The sequence below is a fragment of the Eretmochelys imbricata genome, chromosome 1, assembly GCF_965152235.1.
Source record: "Eretmochelys imbricata isolate rEreImb1 chromosome 1, rEreImb1.hap1, whole genome shotgun sequence".
NCBI classification, from domain to species: domain Eukaryota; kingdom Metazoa; phylum Chordata; order Testudines; family Cheloniidae; genus Eretmochelys; species Eretmochelys imbricata.
In genome coordinates, this window is record NC_135572.1 from 279825649 (window position 1) to 279843704 (window position 18056).

Consider the following 18056-nt stretch of genomic DNA (forward strand, 5'->3'; position numbering starts at 1 on the left):
TGGTGTAATCTATCTGGACCATGTGTTCTGTCCCAGTGATTATACTATTAAAAAGGAAACTGACTTTCATGTGATCCTTATAGCTTTTATGCCTAGTGGAAACCCACACAGCCATCAAACAAAGACCGCTGTGGCACTGAAATTATTGAACAGCTACAGCAAGCTCACTACGGTGATCTTTAAATAAGGTTGTTCTTTATTACTTGTGCTCCCTGTAGGCAGAAAATCAATTGCATCAAAATGAAGTAGACTGTCCTGTTTGTCTGTGGATAACAAGGATACCTACTTTTAAAAATTAACCACATGACATTCATTCCTCATATAGCCCCACAGGGGAGGGTTGCTGTTTGTTTGTGAGGCCTGCCAGTGTTTCCCTGAAGAGCAAGAGGGGCTCATGTAACTAAAGTCCTACTTACATAATAATGCCAGGACAAAAAGAAAACAAACCTGTCCCTGAAACCCTGTGTTTGGAACTCTGTTATTTGGCTTCAGTAGCAGAGAAATAAGAGAGTCTCTCTTCACAAACTAGCTAGTGGAGTCTGGGAAAGGTCACCATGGCATCGTCTGAACCAATCAAAAAACAACAATCCAGTCTCTTCTTTGAGGGGAGGAGAAAAAGGCAGCCCTGAAATTAAGGAGGCATCTAGGGGAACTGTGAGGGAATGGATGTTTCAGCCAAAGCTCTTAAATCTTCTTCTGCAAATGTCAGCTACAATGGTGCTGTCAAGCAGACCCTGCTCCTAACACATAGGACCCAAGACTTACTGCTGGCAACTAAGGACCTCAGGAGAAGCTCCTGGCCAATGGGATACTGAGAGACTCTTAGCAGGACTTCCTGATGCTGCTCTCCTCAGAGACCCTTGTCTTCCTTAACCTGGAGTAAGGGAGCCAGGCGTGAACTGGATAATGTCTGAACCAGTTTAATTTGAGGAAGCTTCACAGCCTTACCTTGACACAGAGACTCAGTGGTTCCCAGATGGGCTCCTTGCTAGCGTTACCACATGCACGCTATCTTCTGCCAATCACTGCAGCCTCTTATTAGTGGCCGTAGTCCCCCGCTGACTACCAGCTGGCCAATAGTTGGGCTCTTAATACTGAGGATTTTGCTACTGATTGTTCAGAGATGTTAGCTAATGCACAATGTGCGTTGTTGGGCATTAGCTCTTGGCTAAGGGCATGGAGTCAGTGGGGGATGGCTGTTTCCAATGTATTTGTTTCTCCAGCCTTTATTTACACTTTTCTGTTTTGTTTTGGGTTGTTAATTGAAATAAAGCCACTCAAGGAGGATTCTCCACCTAGGTTTTTCTTGTCTGTATTTGTGCATTTATTCAGTCCTTTAGATTACAAGGACTATGACTGATATGTTCAAAGGAGGATAGGGGAATTAAGCACATTGAATTTCATTGGTGTTGCGATGCTGAGTCCCTAAGGCTCCTGAAAATCCTAGCCTAAATGCTTTAGATTCAAGAGATTATTTTGAGGTTCCCTGTCTGGGCTGAAGCCTGCATTCAGGGTCTGAGGATTATTTCACCAGGTCAAGGAAACCCACTTCCCTCCCCCAGTAATGAACACGCTCTGCTCATTCACTCAGAGATGCAAACATTTGATATTGTTTCCTTCCTCTCTGTTTCATGGTGGACTGACTGTGAACAATTAACATATTTTTGGTCAATATTGTGTTGCTTCCTGACAGGGGAAGACAGAGGCTAAAAAGGGCTCCCTTTTTTCATGGCTCTGCATTTTTATATTGTATAAAAACAAGAAGACTATTTGTCTAGTGCTTAAAATAATGATGAAGAGGAAGTACTATATTTCCAGGTTTCAGAGTAACAGCCGTGTTAGTCTGTCTTTGCAAAAAGAAAAGGAGTACTTGTGGCACCTTAGAGACTAATCAATTTATTTGAGCATGAGCTTTCGTGAGCTACAGCTCACTTCATCGGATGCATCCGATGTAGCTCACGAAAGCTCATGCTCAAATAAATTGGTTAGTCTCTAAGGTGCCACAAGTACTCCTTTTTACTATATTTCCAGTCATTTCAGAATATAGAACTGAACACTGCTCAGCACTTAATATTTTAAAATGGAGGGTTCTTTTGTTTGTTTATTTGGTTGGTTGTTGTTTTGGGGTTTAACTAATTTAATATTAACCACTTCAATTTCCTTTTTTTTATAGCACTTTCAATCATCCATGCCATTTATGTCTGGGTGCAAATTGCTAACAACCAAAGAAGACCAAGTGGGTTAGACTATGCAGTAACAATCAGGCCAGAAAATGGGGTGGCATGTTGGTGCACCAATGCAGGGATGAATTCAAACCTCACAGATACACGATTTCCTCCCTGTACCACCCTGCAGGGGGTAGTAATTTGCTAATGACCCACAACAACAGCAAATTACTACTTTCACACATCTCCATCCCCACCCACCTGGCGGCTCAGCTGCGCTGGCTAGTACATTGTAGGTAGTGGATCCAAGGGGTCCAACACATTCCCCATTTCTCCCCATGTAGTTATATTCTTTAGCTGACATTTTGTCAGTTTTGGTGTACAAATTATATTTGTATTGGTAAACAGACTTCATCGTACACACACAAACCAGTGAAAAATATTTCCATTGATAATAGAAATTTACATGTATGAATACGCAAAGTAAGAAAAAATGCTGCTTGAAAACTTAGTAGAGTTTGATATAAGGATATTTTGTTTGTTATTTTGATATGTGATGTTGATAGTTGGTATTTTCACAGTTACAAAGCTTTAGCTTTTTGAATCTTAGTGTCTACTCTCATTAAATAATCATTGTCTGACCCATCCCCCCACCACAATTTCCTGCAACTGTGAAAATTTAAATTGATAAAAATAAAAAACCTTAAAAATAAACATTGACATTATCTGTCACAATCTACATAAAAAGGTAAAGGAGGACTTGTGGCACCTTAGAGACTAACAAATTTATTTGAGCATAAGCTTTCGTGAGCTACAGCTCACTTCATCGGATGCATTCAGTGGAAAATACAGTGGGGAGATTTATTTACACAGAGAACATGAAACAATGGGTGTTACCGTACACACTGTAATGAGAGTGATCACTTAAGGTGAGCTATTACCAGCAGGAGAGCGGGGGGCGGGGGGGACCTTTTGTATAGAATAAAAAGGTGAATTCTGTCAAGCCTAAATATATGTAAGGCTTCTAGTGTTTTCTTCCACAAGATATTCGTCCTATGGCATTACAATATTTTGCGCTTGATCCTGCAGTCATTTTGTTAAACTCTTGCTAGCTTTAACTAGTTTTTTTGCACAAAGAACACAGAATCGGGTCCTTGAGATGTAAACTCGCTGTGATGGTTACTCGAGGTGCCCAGGACTGAGTGCCTTGTTACTTGCCCATCCCCAGCACCACCACCACCAGCAAGAGGAGAATTTCCTTATGCTTAACTGGCTGTCAGCTCCCGGACACCACCAGTCTATTAGCCACCCAAACAATCTCCTCAGGATTCTGCCTTATAGGATTGCCTTGCAGGTTAACAACAGGTGTGCCCCAGTCCCTGAAATCCCTCTGAAAGCATCCCCCTGAAGTATCCAACTTCTTTCACTGGACACTCCACATAAATTATCAGGTTTACTGTCCCCAAGGAAAGAGTCTATAGAGAGCTTGATTAGTACAACTCAGGATTGGGTCCTTTATAAAATCACAGCACTGAGATACATTTATAGTGAAAACAATCCTACATTTATTAGCAAAGACTAAGATTTAAGAGATAGTGAATAAGGAAAATGATGGAAACAGAAATAGTTACATATACATCAAAAAGTATAATATGCTTCTTAGAATCTAAACTTAATTTTACCAGGCTATAATCCTTGTCTAAAGTAGATTCTCACCTAAAGCAATCTCCCAGTGTCACCAACCACCAGGGCTGGCATCCATCTTTTATGAATGCAAAAAGTGGTGTCCTTTTTAATTCCTCTGTAAAGGATAACAAAATGTCCTTTTGCTTCTTCTTATAATTCCCCAAACTCGTTGTTTTATTCCAGAGTCAGAGTGACCGCAATGGTTCTTTCCTGGTGTGCTGGCTCCAAGTTGTCTTCACTTACTTGTGTTGACTCCTTATGGAAAACAGTGTTGGCTTACAATGCATAATCTCCACATGAACCTAGGCAGCCAAGTTATACATCCCTTTGTCTGGCAAAACTTGTTTGTCAACCCTGCTAGAAACACAGACTAAAATATATTTTCAGTACACAAACTCCTTAAATATCATTCTTGCACACATCTCACAATGATTGTGAGGATCAATGTGTCATAAGTGTTTATTAGACACCTCACATAACCCTTTTTGAATAAATGTTATGAAAGCAGTGTGCTCAGTGTAGTGAGTTTGTCAGGCCTGATAGAAGTTGCTGTGACAGAGGAGTGAACCCTTTGCCAGTTCATAGAGTGACACCTGCCAAACCTTCTGATAGCACCGCACAGCTCCCATTTCTGAGCACCTCCTTCTCCAGTTGCGATATATCAGTTATCTTGTTCTATTCTCTTTCAGGCTGTCTCTGAAGCCCCAATGAAACATTGCTGATCCAACCACCAGAACCTAGTGTTAGAAATAGGGGAGATAATTTTCAACCACCTGTCCAAATGGAAAAGGAAATGGATGTCACAGTGACACAAGCTGGTGTGAAGAGCAGAGTTCTACTGTAGAAGATGCTGTTAATTTTAAAACTTTAGCTGTTACGATTGGATTTGCCATCTATAGGTTCAGGTCTGATATTGCTGTTTTCAATCCAAAGAGGCTTCTTGTACAGTGGAGCAGGGTCAATAAATCAGTATGAATAATTTATCTGATGAATTTCATTTCGTTTAGTCTTCACAAATTGTCCGTGAAGCACCTTGGCGGGGAGAAGACATCTAATACGAGGGCTCTTTAATCTAGCAGACAGTGACATAACAAGATCCACTGGCTGGAAACTAAGGTGAGAAATTCAAACTGGAAACAAGGCACAGATGGTTGGCAATGTGTTTAACTAACCCATGGAACACATTTCTCAGTGAGGTACTGGATTCTTGATCACTTGAAATCTTTAAAGCAAGACTGGATGTCTTTCTAAAGATATTCTCTAGTTGAACCATATTTTTTTAAGTACAATGTAGGAACCACTGGGTAAAATTTTAAGGCCTGTGTTATGCCAGAGGTCAGACTAGATGATCATAATAGTCTCTTCTGACAATAAGATCTATTAACTTATTTTCTTTAGTGTATTAGTTTTTTGAAATTATTCATGGAATAGTTTTTTGCAAAACATTCTGCAGTTCACACAGGACCAGTTTGTTAAAGATAATTGACATCTGATGTTTGATCTGTTTGACTGGGGACATAAATCACATTGCATGCTCCATATTTCCTGAGCTATCTCTCTTAAAACCAGGTTTTCAGTGAACACTTAATTATTAATTTCTGAATTAAATAGCATGTGAGTCACGTAGATATTCAATCTTCAATATATTTTTTCTCACAATACCCATGGGAGGCATTGTTTTTCTGACTTTACAGATGGGAGCACAGACAAAGTGATTTGTCTAGGGTCACGTGGGAAGTCCATAGTGGCACAAAGAATTGAAACTGGATCTCACAATGCATAGTCTAGGACCCTAGTCACCAGACCATCTTTTCCCCACAAGTAGACCATTACGCCTTGATTTGTTGCATTGAAGTTAATGGGGCTACTTGTGGAGTACTATTCAGTGTAAGGATGGCAGAATGTGGCCCCTTTTATTTTGTTAACAAGCAGCAAAAAAGCTGAAACAAAAGCCAAAAAAGGATTTTTTTGTGATGCTGATTTGCCAGGGATGAGACTTTTTACACATTTCTACAAATGAGTCCCACCATATGAGATATTTCAAGCTAAAGACAGACGTACAAACTGTTTTCCTTTTGAATCTTCCAGCTGTCTGCTCACTGCTGTTTTGTAAAAAGCTATTAAGTATCTTTCACTCATCTCTATTCTCTTTGCAGTGAACAGTGAAAGGATGTGACATTTGAAGTTGTTTCTATTTTCAGGTGTTGGGAGGGACATGGAGGATCTATATCAAACAGGCATGGAAGCAGGCACACAGGGATTCTGTTACAAGGGATTCAGCCTTGACATTGACATTTCCCTTAAACTCTTGGAAAGTTTAAATACTTGTTTCACATTTTTCAATACTGTGGAAACCTAAACAAACAACTATAAGGATTTGTGTCTGGAGCGGAGTCCCCAATCCCAGCCCCACACACAGAACTAACAAAACGAGAGAGAGCTGGGGTCACATTCTGACCTCTGCTATGGCTGCTTTGATGTACAAAGCAGCCTTAAGGCTGTGCTGACAGGGCAGCTGGGGAATTCTCCAGCAAGGGGAATCCCTGGCTGGTAGAGAGCTGGTATACAGGGAGTGCCAGGAATGTGAGAGTGTGTGGCAGGAGAGCCCAGAGGATGCTACATATTATGCTGGAGGTCCTCAGCAGTTCCAGGGGTTGGGGGTGCACAAAGGTGGTTTAAGACATCTTGCACCTTATTTCTCCCCGTTCCCCCACTACCACCTCTGTAGCTCCCTGAAGTGTAGCTCTGACACATTAGAAAATCTGGGTCCTGCAATGGTTAACAGCTGAAACGATGGGTCATTTTTAAAATTGATTATCTTTTGGATAAATGTTTGTGACAGAACAAGAAGAAAGTCTGCAAAGACAAACAGGTGGCCAAACTTTTCCAACCCTCCAAAGACGCAGGGGTTTACTTCAAGGAATGGGAAACATTTTAAGAAGCTCTTTTTATTTTATTTTAACTTAAATCATTTGCCTACACCCCTGTGATGTGGTATCTAATCCCTGCATCGTTGATGAAGGAGTTAAAGTGCTGCTGTGGGCAAGGCTGACTCTGCCCCTGTCAATCAAGTCAGGGTGAAAAAAGGGCTTAAAAACAGGAAGTTCCCAGCCATTGCTGAGTAACTCTGGCAGAGAGCAGATGGCAGCACTATAGCTTCCAAAGAGACTCCTGAAAACCTTCAGGGGAATTGCCTAAAAGAGGGCCATTTATCAGCACCCCCATACCTTCAAGGAGACGACAACCCTGGTGAAATAGCTGGGAAAGATGGTTTGGCAAGCTCCAAGGTGAGCTGATTTGGTGGTTGGTGCTGCTGCCCTCAACCCCTTTGGGCATTAGGGAATATGAGCGTTAGGGATCAACCCCAAAGACCTATCGAACACAATCTGCAGGACAGAGACTCCTACTGAGGGAGATGGGGTGTCCTAAGGACTTTTCAGTGCCTGTCCAATAGGAGGAAGCCACCTGTCAGCAGCCTGAGAAGAACTGTGACAGTCCTGAGCACGAGTACACACCTGACCTCTTAAAGGTATTTTGGAAGCTCTCCTTCCGTCCCTGCCAAACCCAGGAAGTGCAGAGGTGCAGGAAAAAGCAGGGTCGGGGAGGAAGACAAAAAAACTAATGACTCATCTGGAGCTGAGTAGGCTTAGTTAGTTAAATCTGGGACACTGGTTTGGGGAGGCTACTGTTCAATCTAAGTGAGCTCATGTACCCATAAAAGTGATTTGATCATATTACATATTTTTCTCATTTCCCCAGAATAGCTAGTTTTATGTGACTGGTGAAACTGTCAAATACTACTGTATAGAACTAAGGTACTTATCAGTTGTAAAAATATAATCACAAAGAGAAACCTGCCAGCATTTAATTTCTGGAACTGTAATGAAAAAAAGAGAGGCGAAAGATGATCTCGTGCCTAACACTGTATGCTCAGTGAAATCTGTGTCCAGTTCCCACCTCTGCCACAAAGTACCTGGGTGACCTGGGGCAAGTCATTTAATATCTTTATTCCACAGGCCCCCATTTATAAAACAAGCAGTGTTGTTATCCCATCCCCACCCCCCCTTTGTCTGGATTGTGTATTGAGATTGTCAGGTCTTCAGGACAGGGATGGTCTCTTACTATATGTTTATGCAGCTCCAAATACAACATTCCTGGTTGTTGCTGTGACTACTGGAAAACAAAAATAGATAATAAGTCCTAGTTAATGCATCTCCAAAGTTATTGGATAACTATTTTTCTTGTGCTCTGTGCAGCGAACTGGTTTTGGACAATCTATGGGGAGCCCAGTTCTCAAAGAAAGATGCAAAATAATTACCACGGGGGGAGGAAGGGAGGGACGTGTTGTAGCCTGTGTGTATACTCCCACTTACAGAGTGACTGAGAACTGGTCATTGATACTTTATTTTAAGTGTCCCATGACCATGAATTTAATGAACATTTAAGATAATGCCCCATGCGCTTCCCTTGTAATTTTACCTCATTTAATGAGCTGGTCCTGCCTGATGAGTAACTCACTAAAGAAAAGCAGTGTCACACTGTCTAATGGCTCATATAGCAGAGGAAAACTCTGACATTAATTTCTTGCAGACAAAGCATAAGTGTAGTATGTAGGACACGGGTTACCTTCAACTTATTATATGTAGCAAATCACCATTATTAATTCATTTTATATTCATTATATCATGAATCACGATGATCTCCTTAGGTATTCAAGTGGGTAGAAGGTATATCTAATTCTACATTGAAATGCAATACTTATTCCAGAATTCATTTTGTGACTTCAGCCTAGGTCCTCAAAAGTATTTCAATGGTACAAGGTGCTTACATACCTTTGGGGATCTGGGTCTTAATGCTAATAATCATATTCATAGTAGTGTATTTACTAATTAGCCACATGATAAATAATTAAGAACTTGAGTCATTTGCTGGGTTTTTCTTCTGTGTGCTTCAGGGGAAAATGCAGTTTTTGCAAAAGTCTTCCCTATGAATATTTCAGATTAATAGGGGGAGGAGAGCCTGTTAAAAGGCAGATATAGTAAATAAACCTGCAATAAAAATTGTATGTGTGTTTTTACCCAGGTATCTTGGCCAAAGTCCCCATTTTATAAAGCCAAAAGTTCCCACTGATTTCCTTCACATGTGGGGCATGTGATTTAAATGAGAAGAAAAAAGAAAACTGGTCCCAGCTTATGGGCATAGCAGTAGGCAGGCACTGCTACATGTACTTTCCAAATAGACCGCATGAAACTATTCTTGTTCTGTTTGACTTGTATTCTATATGGATAATTCCCACACAGGAAATTGCATAGCCCTTCATTCACTATCAGAACAAGGACTGTTTGGCTCTGTCCATATTGGCAAGGAGCTAGCAGTATCTTTCAACACCACATATGACAGGTGTGAATGGCACTCGCTGCGATAAGTTTTGACAAGTCAAATGGCACCCCAAACACTTGATAGTATAAACACTTATGTCCCATTCGTTCTGTGCCAGTCCTAATGCAATTCTTACAGCTAGATGGAAACATTCCTTCATTTTTACCTTTCTGAACCTCACAGAGAGATACAAGGGATGAAACTGCTGGTCCCATTGAAGTCAGTGGGAGATAGATTAGTGACATAACTATAGTTTTAAGATCTCTCAAGCTTCCCAGTACCGTGTTTATGTAGCTCTTAAGAAATGTGCACACTCTGATAAATCTCAGAAGAAGGACTTTAGCAAGCTCCAAGAAGGATCTGAGAAAGTACTGGGTGGGGGGAAGATAGTAAAGCCCAAAGGTAAATAAGAAAAAAGAGAAAATGAGATGAGAGAGAACTTAAGACACAAGTTGTGTTTGAATAAAAGTTGTGAGGCCCACAACCATGTGAGAGACACTGAGGAACAACAGAAGGGAGAGCAAGCGAGCTGTCTCATCTTGTGGGCACATCTCTTTCTTTCTGTGAAAAAGCAATAAAAAGGAGATGACGCTTGAATAGCTTGAATTTTCCACTTTCACTTTCATGCAAATTAGCTGCTGAAATACAAGAGTATGTTTTAGCGGTAGTTTGAGTGAAATTAATGATGTGACAGTGAAGTAGAAATAATTCTGTTTAGGCTGAATAACAGAAAAAGAATTCTAGATTGATTAGAAATTTGTAAAGGTTACATTTCTGAGGGTGACACTTTCTTGGGGCACCCAGGAATGTGGGTCATATTGTTACCCCCTCCTGCATGAGGAAGTCTATCTTTGGTAGTTGGGTGTCAGTTCTTGCATGCCACCAGCTGTTCAACCACTCAAACACTCTCCTCAGAACTCTGCCAGTGCTGTTTTGCTTTTCAGATTAATGTTAGGTGTACCCCAATCCTTGAGTCCTCTTTGAAGAGCATTCCCCTGTACCATACACCCACTGTCACTGGACACTCACAGAAATTACCAGGTAATCTGCCCCCTACCGACACACAACTGCAACATAACTCAGGTTTGAGATCCTTTAGATCAACACTGTAATCTAGTGATAGTGAAACCAAATATTGCTTCATTAACAAAGAAGAGAGATCCACAGATTCAAGTGAGTATTGTGTAAGAATAATAGAAACAGTATTGTTACAAACAAAACAGAAGTGTAACATGCTTTTCAGGGTATGTCTACACTACGGAATAAGGTCGAATTTATAGAAGTCGGTTTTTTAGAAATCGGTTTTATATATTCGAGTGTGTGTGTCCCCACAGAAAATGCTCTAAGTGCATTAAGTGCATTAACTCGGCAGAGCGCTTCCACAGTACCGAGGCTAGAATCGACTTCCGGAGCGTTGCACTGTGGGTAGCTATCCCACAGTTCCCGCAGTCTCCGCTGCCCATTGGAATTCTGGGTTGAGATCCCAATGCCTGATGGGGCTAAAACATTGTCGCGGGTGGTTCTGGGTACATATCGTCAGGCCCCCGTTCCCTCCCTCCCTCCGTGAAAGCAAGGGCAGACAATCGTTTCACGCCTTTTTTCCTGAGTTACCTGTGCAGACGCCATACCACGGCAAGCATGGAGCCCACTCAGGTAACCGTCACCCTATGTCTCCTGGGTGCTGGCAGACGTGATACGGCTTTGCTACACAGTAGCAGCAACCCATTGCCTTGTGGCAGCAGACAGTGCAGTACAACTGGTAGCCGTTCTCGTCATGTCCGAGGTGCTCCTGGCCACGTCGGCTGGGAGCGCCTGGGCAGACATGGGCGCAGGGACTAAATTTGGAGTGACTTGACCAGGTCATTCTCTTTAGTCCTGCAGTCAGTCATATTGAACCGTCTTATGGTGAGCAGGCAGGCGATACGGATTGCTAGCAGTCGTACTGTACCATCTTCTGCCGGGCAGGCAAGAGATGAGGATTGCTAGCAGTCGTATTGTACCATCTTCTGCCAGGCAGGCAAGAGATGAGGATGGCTAGCAGTCGTCCTGTACCATCTTCTGCCGAGCAGCCATGAGATGTGGATGGCATGCAGTCCTTCTCCACCGTCTGCTGCCAGCCAAAGATGTAAAAGATAGATGGAGTGGATCAAAACAAGAAATAGACCAGATTTGTTTTGTACTCATTTGCCTCCTCCCCTGTCTAGGGGACTCATTCCTCTAGGTCACACTGCAGTCACTCACAGAGAAGGTGCAGCGAGGTAAATCTAGCCATGTATCAATCAGAGGCCAGGCTAACCTCCTTGTTCCAATAAGAACAATAACTTAGGTTTCAGAGTAACAGCCATGTTAGTCTGTATTCGCAAAAAGAAAAGGAGTACTTGTGGCACCTTAGAGACTAACCAATTTATTTGAGCATGAGCTTTCGTGAGCTACAGCTCACTTCATCGGATATTCATCGGCATCCGATGAAGTGAGCTGTAGCTCACGAAAGCTCATGCTCAAATAAATTGGTTAGTCTCTAAGGTGCCACAAGTACTCCTTTTCTTTTAACAATAACTTAGGTGCACCATTTCATATTGGAACCCTCCGTGAAGTCCTGCCTGAAATAGTCCTTGATGTAAAGACACCCCCTTTGTTGATTTTAGCTCCCTGAAGCCAACCCTGTAAGCCGTGTCGTCAGTTGCCACTCCCTCCGTCAGAGCAACGGCAGACAATCGTTCCGTGCCTTTTTTCTGTGCGGACGCCATACCAAGGCAAGCATGGAGGCCGCTCAGCTCACTTTGGCAATTAGGAGCACATTAAACACCACACGCATTATCCAGCAGTATATGCAGCACCAGAACCTGGCAAAGCGATACCGGGCGAGGAGGCGACGTCAGCGCCGTCACGTGAGTGATCAGGACATGGACACATATTTCTCTGAAAGTCTGGGTCCTGCCAATGCATGCATCATGGTGCTAATGGGGCAGGTTCATGCTGTGGAACGCCGATTCTGGGCTCGGGAAACAAGCACAGACTGGTGGGACCGCATAGTGTTGCAGGTCTGGGACGATTCCCAGTGGCTGCGAAACTTTCGCATGCGTAAGGGCACTTTCATGGAACTTTGTGACTTGCTTTCCCCTGCCCCGAGGCGCATGAATACCAAGATGAGAGCAGCCCTCACAGTTGAGAAGCGAGTGGCAATAGCCCTGTGGAAGCTTGCAACGCCAGACAGCTACCGGTCAGTTGGGAATCAATTTGGAGTGGGCAAATCTACTGTGGGGGCTGCTGTGATGCAAGTAGCCCACGCAATCAAAGATCTGCTGATATCAAGGGTAGTGACCCTGGGAAATGTGCAGGTCATAGTGGATGGCTTTGCTGCAATGGGATTCCCTAACTGTGGTGGGGCCATAGACGGAACCCATATCTCTATCTTGGCACCGGAGCACCAAGCCGCCGAGTACATAAACCGCAAGGGGTACTTTTCTATAGTGCTGCAAGCTCTGGTGGATCACAAGGGATGTTTCACCAACATCAACGTGGGATGACCGGGAAAGGTACATGACGCTCGCATCTTCAGGAACTCTGGTCTGTTTCAAAAGCTGCAGGAAGGGACTTTATTCCCAGATCAGAAAATAACTGTTGGGGATGTTGAAATGCCTATATGTATCCTTGGGGACCCAGCCTACCCCTTAACGCCATGGCTCATGAAGCCGTACACAGGCAGCCTGGACAGTAGTCAGGAGCTGTTCAACTACAGGCTGAGCAAGTGCAGAATGGTGGTAGAATGTGCATTTGGACGTTTAAAGGCGCGCTGGCGCAGTTTACTGACTCGCTTAGACCTCAGCGAAACCAATATTGCCACTGTTATTACTGCTTGCTGTGTGCTCCACAATATCTGTGAGAGTAAGGGGGAGACGTTTATGGCGGGGTGGGAGGTTGAGGCAAATCGCCTGGCTGCTGGTTACGCGCAGCCAGACACCAGGGCGGTTAGAAGAGCACAGGAGGGCGCGGTACGCATCAGAGAAGCTTTGAAAACCAGTTTCATGACTGGCCAGGCTACGGTGTGAAAGTTCTCTTTGTTTCTCCTTGATGAAATCCCCTGCCCCTTGGTTCACTCTACTTCCCGGTAAGCTAACCACCCGCCCCTCCTCCCTTCAATCACCGCTTGCAGAGGCAATAAAGTCATTGTTGCTTCACATTCATGCATTCTTCATTCATTCATCACACAAATAGGGGGATGACTACCAAGGTAGCCCAGGAGGGGTGGTGGAGAAGGGAAGGAAAATGCCACGCAGCACTTTAAGCACAGCACTTTAAAAGTTTACAACTTTAAAATTTATTGAATGACAGCCTTCTTTTTTTGGGGCAATCCTCTGTGGCAGAGTGGCTGGTTGGCCGGAGGCCCCCCCACCGCATTCTTGGGCATCTGGGTGTGGAGACTATGGAACTTGGGGAGGAGGGCGGTTGGTTACACAGGGGCTGTAGTGGCAGTCTGTGTTCCAGCTGCCTTTGCTGCAGCTCAACCATACACTGGAGCATACTGGTTTGGTCCTGCAGCAGCCTCAGCATTGAATCCTGCCTCCTCTCATCACGCTGCCGCCATATTTGAGCTTCAGACCTGTCTTCAGCCCGCCACTTACTCTCTTCAGCCCGCCACCTCTCCTCCCGGTCATTTTGTGCTTTCCTGCACTCTGACATTATTTGCCTCCACGCATTCGTCTGTGCTCTGTCAGTGTGGGAGGACAGCATGAGCTCGGAGAACATTTCATCGCGAGTGCGTTTTTTTTTCTTTCTAAGCTTCACTAGCCTCTGGGAAGGAGAAGATCCTGTGATCATTGAAACACATGCAGCTGGTGGAGAAAAAAAAAGGGACAGCGGTATTTAAAAAGACACATTTTATAAAACAGTGGCTACACTCTTTCAGGGTAAACCTTGCTGTTAACATTACATACATAGCACATGTGCTTTCATTACAAAGTCGCATTTTGCCTCCCCCCACCGCGTGACTACCCCCTCAACCTTCCCCCCTCCCTGTGGCTAACAGCGGGGAACATTTCTGTTTAGCCACAGGCAAACAGCCCAGCAGGAATGGGCTCCTCTGAGTGTCCCCTGAAGAAAAGCACTCTATTTCAACCAGGTGACCATGAATTATATCTCACTCTCCTGAGGATAACACAGAGAGATAAAGAACGGATGTTGTTTGAATGCCAGCAAACATACACTGCAATGCTTTGTTCTACAATGATTCCCGAGTACGTGTTACTGGCCTGGAGTGGTAAAGTGTCCTACCATGAAGGAAGCAATAAGGCTGCCCTCCCCAGAAACCTTTTGCAAAGGCTTTAGGACTACATCTAGGAGAACTGCGAATGCCAGGGCAAAGTAATCCTTTCACATGCTTGCTTTTAAACCATGTATAGTATTTTAAAAGGTACACTCACCAGAGGTCCCTTCTCCGCTTGCTGGGTCCAGGAGGCAGCCTTGGGTGGGTTCGGGGGGTACTAGCTCCAGGCCCAGGGTGAGAAACAGTTCCTGGCTGTCGGGAAAACCGGTTTCTCCGCTTGCTTGCTGTGAGCTATCTACAACCTCATCATCATCATCATCATCTTCTTCGTCCCCAAAACCTGCTTCCGTATTGCCTCCATCTCCATTGAAGGAGTCAAACAACACGGCTGGGGTAGTGGTGGCTGAACCCCCTAAAATGGCATGCAGCTCATCATAGAAGCGGCATGTTTGGGGCTCTGACCCGGAGCGGCCGTTCGCCTCTCTGGTTTTCTGGTAGGCTTGCCTCAGCTCCTTCAGTTTCACGTGGCACTGCTTCGGGTCCCTGTTATGGCCTCTGTCCTTCATGCCCTGGGAGATTTTGACAAAGGTTTTGGCATTTCGAAAACTGGAACGGAGTTCTGATAGCACGGATTCCTCTCCCCATACAGCGATCAGATCCCGTACCTCCCGTTCGGTCCATGCTGGAGCTCTTTTGCGATTCTGGGACTCCATCATGGTCACCTGTGCTGATGAGCTCTGCATGGTCACCTGCAGCTTGCCACGCTGGCCAAACAGGAAATGAGATTTAAAAGTTCGTGGTTCTTTTCCTGTCTACCTGGCCAGTGCATCTGAGTTGAGAGTGCTGTCCAGAGCGGTCACAATGGAGCACTCTGGGATAGCTCCCGGAGGCCAATATCATCGAATTGTGTGCACAGTACCCCAAATTCGAGCCAGCAAGGTCGATTTAAGCGCTAATCCACTTGTCAGGGGTGGAGTAAGGAAATCGATTTTAAGAGCCCTTTAAGTCGAAATAAAGGGCTTCATCATGTGGACGGGTGCAGGTTTACATCAATTTAACGCTGCTAAATTCGACCTAAAGTCTTAGTGTAGACCAGGGCTCAGAGACTGTGACTTAACTTAATAGGCTGCAACCTTGTCTAAAGCAGTTTATCACTATGACACAAAGGCCCATTTGTGGTTCACTACTCAATGTCAGCAACTCTTCTCAGGCCTGACATACTCACTACACCTAACGTACTGTTGTCATAATCTGTATCTAAGAGGTGCCAGGTAAGTTGTCATATACAAACTGGTAACAGGCTGGTCCTGAAAATCATTGCATGATGTATGTATGGTAAACCCAAAAGGACTTGATAGATATGTGTTACAAGTGTGTTCTTAAAATGTATTTGGCAAGCAGTTCCTAAGCCAGGCCTGTTCTAGACAAAGGAATGTGGTTCTACCGGCTAGAACGTGTCTCTAGTTTAAATTAGGCAAGGTGTGCCCAAAGACCAAAAAAAGCACATTTACATACAAGGTAAGCAAAGCCATCAGGAGAGCAAGTGGGAAACATTTTAACAGTTTTCACAGGGGATGGAGTCTGCACTCCCAGGAGTCTTTCTGCCTCTTCAAGCAGGCAGGATCAATGAATTTTGGGAAGACGGCATGGTATCTGCACACCAGCAGGAGAGAGAAGCTTGGTCAGGCTTACTTTTCAAAGAATACATTTCAAAGATTTATGGGGTTATAAAGACAGGGGTTCTGAACCTTAGATGATAAACAATCAAACCAACTGATTGTATACAATATTACTGTATTATAAAAGTGTATCGAATACAGCCTTTTATGAAAGCAAGTGACACACTGGTGCTTAATATCATTGTGAAGTATATGCATTAACACTATATGAAGAAGAATGGATACTTTCTGATATTATGCTTTAAAATCTCTGACCAAATAGAACAAACCAGGCTTTCTCCCAGATAGGAGGGGAGGTAGCTATATACCTGTCTCCTATGAAAATTAAGCATTATGGAATCAAAACAATGGAAGCCCCTTTTACATGCAAATCAGCAGGGGGATAGGAAGTCAACAGGAAGGGAAGAATAGCAGGAAGCCTTCCTGCCTCTTGTAACAGTGTCAATGAATGTCAGGAGATGCAAGCAGTAACAGAAAGTCATTTTGGTATCTATCATTTGGGAGATTGAAGGGGCCAGAGCTTTTGAAATCTCAGAATGTTGGATCTTTCAATCAAGAGAGTTGAAGTTTCTGGGAACTGAGTTTGTGAGAAACCTGCTTAGTCAAAGGTTGTAACTTGCTGAAATTTTTAATCTTAGAAGTGTAGTTTTACTTTTGTTTGCATATAATCCTTTCTATTATTATTCTTTATACTTGGTATCACTTCATCCTACGTCCTTTTGTTAAATAAACTTGTTTTACTATAAACCAATTCAGAGCTATGATTAAAATAAGAGTGTTTGTCAAACCCCAGCTAAATTCATGAGTTGCAGTGTATTGTCTCTTTAAAGGAGCAAGAAATTTAACTTCTGTGCATGTGGGCTGAATGATGCAGGGAGCTGTCTCTGAGGAACTCAGAAGTGGGTTTCACAGTTTGTTACCTGCAAGGCAAGATTTGAACTGACTGAGTCCTGAAAAGTTCACTGGCTAAGCAGATATGCCGGTGTGTCAGGGAGTTGTCAGTTTAGCAGTGGCAAAATTCTCAGGTGCTGAGGCTGAGAGGGGTAACAGAGTAATTCACAATTCTGGGAACTCCATCAGATTGTCACACTCACCCTCAAAGTCTTTCTGCAGAGCTTGCTGGTTTTCAGTCAATCCAGGATCCATTCCTTTACGAATCACCACCCTCTGCCAAGAGTGTTCCTCAGTGGAATGGATAGTTGGGTGTTCACCATACATCCCCGTTTCAGTCCAGTAAACCTTTGAAATGCATTCTTTTTGTTTGTTTTCTGATGTGCTGGTGCCATGTTGAGTTCACATCCCACATCAACTTCTTTTTCCTGTTCACTTTATGTGCAAATATAGCTCCCATTGGTTTTGGCTTACAATGCTTATCCTACATATGACAGCGAGATAAGTACCTTTCCTCTGGTCTAGAAGAAACCTGTTTCTTCCTTTGTTTGGTTACAGACTTTAAAGCCTAATATCAGTACGTGTATGTAATCCCTCATATAGAGTTAATACATACACTTCACAATGGTATTAATGACTAGTATGTCACCAGCTATCATTTGATACCTCTCACAACGTTCTTTATTTTAATGCTAAATTTTATCACAGCATTGTTAGGTGTAGTGAGTTTGTCAGGGCTGATAGGAATTGCTGACCAAACAGTGCCTCCTTAGCCAGTTGGCCTTGAGGGGTTCTGTAGAAAAGTCTCCTGAGGAAAGTGGTGGAAACCTCATCATTTCTGACTTTTAGAGTCAGCCTGGAAAAAAACACCGTAAAATATGACAGGTTTCAGAGTAACAGCGTGTTAGTCTGTATTCGCAAAAAGAAAAGGAGTACTTGTGGCACCTTAGCGACTAACTAATTTATTTGAGCATAAGCTTTCCTGAGCTACAG